Source organism: Bombina bombina, chromosome 1 (assembly GCF_027579735.1).
Source record: "Bombina bombina isolate aBomBom1 chromosome 1, aBomBom1.pri, whole genome shotgun sequence".
NCBI lineage: Eukaryota > Metazoa > Chordata > Amphibia > Anura > Bombinatoridae > Bombina > Bombina bombina.
In genome coordinates this window covers 801,888,681-801,893,484 of record NC_069499.1, presented here as the reverse complement: position 1 = coordinate 801,893,484, position 4,804 = coordinate 801,888,681, and positions in this window count along the sequence as shown.

Here is a 4,804-nt window from a genome sequence, read left to right as displayed (position 1 = left end):
TCTGTATGACAGCTAAGAGGACGTATTTACTGCGCCTGACGGACTGCTTCAGTTTCTAACCAATAGGAGAAATGTATTCGAGACTGGCATGCTAAGGTTAACCTACTAGGGACTTTAAAAAAAGGCCTGGTGTGTTCTATCGTTATATAACTCCGGCCAGAAAGTTAAGCGATAATTTTCAGTTCCTGATTAAAAGATTATAGGTTAATCATTTTACTATGGATTTTTATAATCAGATTCATTTAAGAATATGTTATTTTGCTGTGCAGGCCTATATTTTCCGGGGTTATTTAGTTTTCTTTGTTACAGCAGAAATATAAAGGCAACTCTGCATACCAGTCGTAGCAATAATAACAAGGGTTATGAAACGATAAGAAAGGAAGTTGGTTTCTTATTCATGAAGAAGTTACACAATGTTGTAGAGCCACGCTGGAAAACTGTCCAACCCACCTATCCGAAAATACATTTAGGAAACTATATAAACTGAAGCATAATTATAAAATGGACATGAAATTAACATTAACCCCTTAATGACCGGAACATTTTTCAATTTTCTTACCCTTAATGACAATGGCTATTTTTGCATTTCTGCAGTGTTTGCGTTTAGCTGTAATTTTCCTCTTACTCATTTACTGTACCCACACATATTATATACCGTTTTTCTCACCATTAAATGGACTTTCTAAATATACCATTATTTTCATTATATCTTATAATTTACTATACATTTTTTTTATAAAATATGAGGAAAAAATGAAAAAAAACACACTTTTTCTAACTTTGACCCCCAAAATCTGTTACACATCTACAACCACTAAAAAACACCCATGCTAAATAGTTTCTAAATTTTGTCCTGAGTTAGTTTGTTTACACATTCTTTGCTTTTTTTGTAAGTTATAGGGCAATAAATACAAGTAGCACTTTGCTATTTCTAAACCACTTTTCTTTCAAAATTAGCGCTAGTTACATTGGGAGACTGATATTTGTCCCTGAATATCCCTTGACATGTATATATTTTTTTTTAGAAGACAACCCAAAGTATTGATCTAGGCCCATTTTGGTATATTTCATGCCACCATTTCACCGCCAAATGCGATCAAATTAAAAAAAATGTTCACTTTTTCACACATTTTGTCACAAACTTTAGGTTTCCCACTGAAATTATTTACAAACAGCTTCTGCAATTATGGCATAAATGGTTGTAAATGCTTCTCTGGGATCGCCTTTGTTCAGAAATAGCAGACTTATATGGCTTTTGGGTTGCTTTTTGGTAATTAGAAGGCCGCTAAATGCCACTGCGCACCACACGTGTTTTATGCCCAGCAGTGAAGGGGTTAATTAGGGAGCTTGTAGGGTTAATTTTAGTTTAGTGTAGTAGACAACTCCAAGTATTGATCTAGGCCAATTTTGGTATATTTCATGCCACCATTTCACCGCCAAATGCGAGCAAATAAAAAAAACCTTTAAATTTTTCACAATTTTAGGTTTCTCACTGAAATTATTTACAAACAGTTTGTGCAATTATGGCACAAATGGTTGTAAAAGCTTCTCTGGGATCCCCTTTGTTCAGAAATAGCAGACATATATGGCTTTGGCGTTGCTTTTTGTTAATTAGAAGGCCGCTAAATGCTGCTGCGCACAACACGTGAATTATGCCCAGCAGTGAAGGAGTTAATTAGGTAGCTTGTAGGGCGCTGGCAGGGTTAATTTTAGCTTTAGTGTAGAGATCAGCCTCCCACCTGACACATCCCACCCCCTGATCGCTCCCAAACAGCTCTCTTCCCTCCCCCACCCCACAATTGTCCCCGCCATCTTAAGTACTGGCAGAATGTCTGCCAGTACTAAATAAAAGGAGTTTTTTTTATTTTATTTTTTAAAAAAATGTATTCTGCTGTAATGGAGCCCTGCCTTAGCCCCCAAACTCCCTGATCCCCCACCAAACAGCTCTATAACCCTCCATGCTACTTAATTGCCGCCATCTTGGGTACTGGCAGCTGTCTGCCAGTACCCAATTTGCCCCCAAAAATATTTATAAACTTTTGCCCAAAAAAATATTTATAAACTTTTCTGTAGTGTAGCAGCCCCCCCCCCTCAATACCCCCAACCCCCCCCCCCCCCCCCGCCAGATCCTTTTATATATATATATATATATTTTTTATGTTTTGAACCTTTTATTTTTTCCATTGGTGTCAGTGGCTAATAAGCGCGCGAGCCCCCACGTGCACGCGCGCGCGCCCCACGTGCACGCACGCGCCCCCCCACGTGCACCCCCACGCATGCCCCCACGTGCCCGCACGCTGCTGCCTCCTTGCTTCCCTTCCCCACGGAACGCAGCACCATTGTTACCGGTGCAGAGAGGGCCACAGAGTGGCTCTCTCTGCATCGGAGGCTTGTTAAAAGGTATTGCAGGATGCCTCCATATCAAGGCATCACTGCAATACCCTGAGAGCTGCTGGAAGCGATTGAGATCGCTTCCAGCACTCTCTTAAACAACTGACGTACCAGGTACGTCCATTGTCACTAACTGCTAGTTTTTGCAGGACGTACCTGGTACGTCAGTTGTCATTAAGGGGTTAAAGCGACACTAAACCCAATTTTTTTTCTTTTGTGATTCAGATAGAGCAGGCAATTTTAGTCAACTTTCTAATTTACTCCTATTATCAATTTTTCTTTGTTCTCTTGATTTCTTTATTTGAAAAAGAAAGCATCTAAGCTAAGGAGCCAGCCAATTTTTGGTTCAGACAGGACTTGTTTATTGGTGCTGGACAGGACTTGTTTATTGGTGCTGTTCAATCAGCAAGGACAACCCAGGTTGTGGACCAACAATGGGCAGGCTTCTAAACTTACATTCTTGCTTTTCAAATAAAGATAGCAAAAGAATGAAGAAAAAATTGATAATAGGAGTAAAATAATAAGCTGGTTAAAATGGCATGCTCTATCTGAATAATGAAAGAAAAACATTGGGTTCAGTATCCCTTTAACACTTTCACTGCAGAGTAATTTTACACACCCATGATGATGATATTTTAATATATGTTTTATGTAATTTTCTATAATGAACATTTTAAACAGCATGAGAGTCATTATTTCCTAAACATTTCAAACACACACATAATAGTTGAATATATAGCATCAGTTCACCTTCCCATAACCCCCAAATTAAGGAATTTGTGCTTATGTTTCTTAAAGGGACTTGATACCCAAATGTTGAATTACTTGAAAGTGATGCAGCTTTTCTGGAGAGGAAAAAAACTGTCTAGAAGATGTCACCTGAAAATCTCTGTAAAAAGGAAAATATTCGACCTCAAAATGATCTCAGTAGCCAATCAGGATGAATGCCCCAAGACTTGCCTGGGAGCGTACATCTGGCATGTGCAGCACAGTCACATTATTTCCCTCCTCAGTTTAAAGGGACTCTAAACCTAATTTTTTTCTTTCATGGTTCAGATAGAGCATGCAATTTTAAAACAACTTTCTAATTTACTCCTATTATCAATTGTATTCGTTCTCTTGCTATCTTTATTTAAAAAGCAGGAATGTGACGCATAGAAGCAGGCCCATTTTTGGTTGAGAACCTGGCTTATGCTTGCTTATTGGTTGGTAAATGTAAGCCTCCAATAAGCAAGTGCTATCTGTGGTGCTGAACCTAAAATGGACTGGCTGCTAAGATTTACATTCCTGCTTTTAAAATAAAGATAGCAAGAAAATGAAGAAAAATAATAGGAGTAAATTAGAACAGTCGTTAGTGATTAAAGGGACAGTATACTATAAAATAGTTTGTTCCATAATGTGTTTCAAATTACTTTTTTTTACCAGCTGCAGAGTATAAAATGTATGAGATTTGCTTTTTTAAGGCTTTTTTGTGTATATAAATTAGCTGATTTTGTATTTTGAAGCCACAACCTAATAAAATGGGTTGAGCTTGTAGGTATAATCAGATCTCATTACTTTATCACATTGTGTAAATATAACTGCTTCTTTATCTTATATCTGTCTATTAACCAATCACCAATTAACATTGTATTACCTTATCTCTTCTATAACCCACTGGAAGTGTAATTTCTTCTACTGGCTGTGTTAACACAGCTTAACCTTGAGGCCAAAAACTTTTAGAATAGGTGGGGATACCACAGGCTAAATAAACTAATTAAAATGCCAATATAAGGTAATGGAAATACTTGTAAACAATTTAATACACTCCAGCAGGTAAAGTGGATCATTGGGAACAAATTAAAGGGGATATGAAGCTATCCGCAGCACAACAGCAAGTATTGGAAAAGGGATTATGTTTTTGCCCTGATGAGGACGGTAATTTTCTTTGATATACAGAGAGACTTGCATTTTTGTTTTCCAAACTCTGAAATTGAAAGCATATTTTGGTGATATAACTACTAGTATGGAAGAGAGTAAAGACGCAGGTGTGGTTGTTTGACATTGAAATCTTGGGTTTACTTAATAAAAGTAAATTTACACCTGCTTTAGTTACCCCCAGTGTACAAACATTTATTAAATTGGTAGAGAGTGATTTGGAAAAGTTGAAACTGAAAACTAATAGGTGTCACTCTAGGAAGGGTAATGCAAATTTCAATGCTTAGGATAGAACGGCTTTATTGAGTTTAAAAATAAGGGACTTGTTATAAAGGAGGCAGATAAGGGTTGTGAAACAATTTTTAAGGATAAAAAATATGTGAAAGAGATTACAACACAACTTAGGATCCACTGGTTTATTTGAAATTACAAAAGAATCCAATGTTTGATATTAAGAAGGAAGTAGGAATTTTGTGTGTTTAAAGCCATTTCTTAT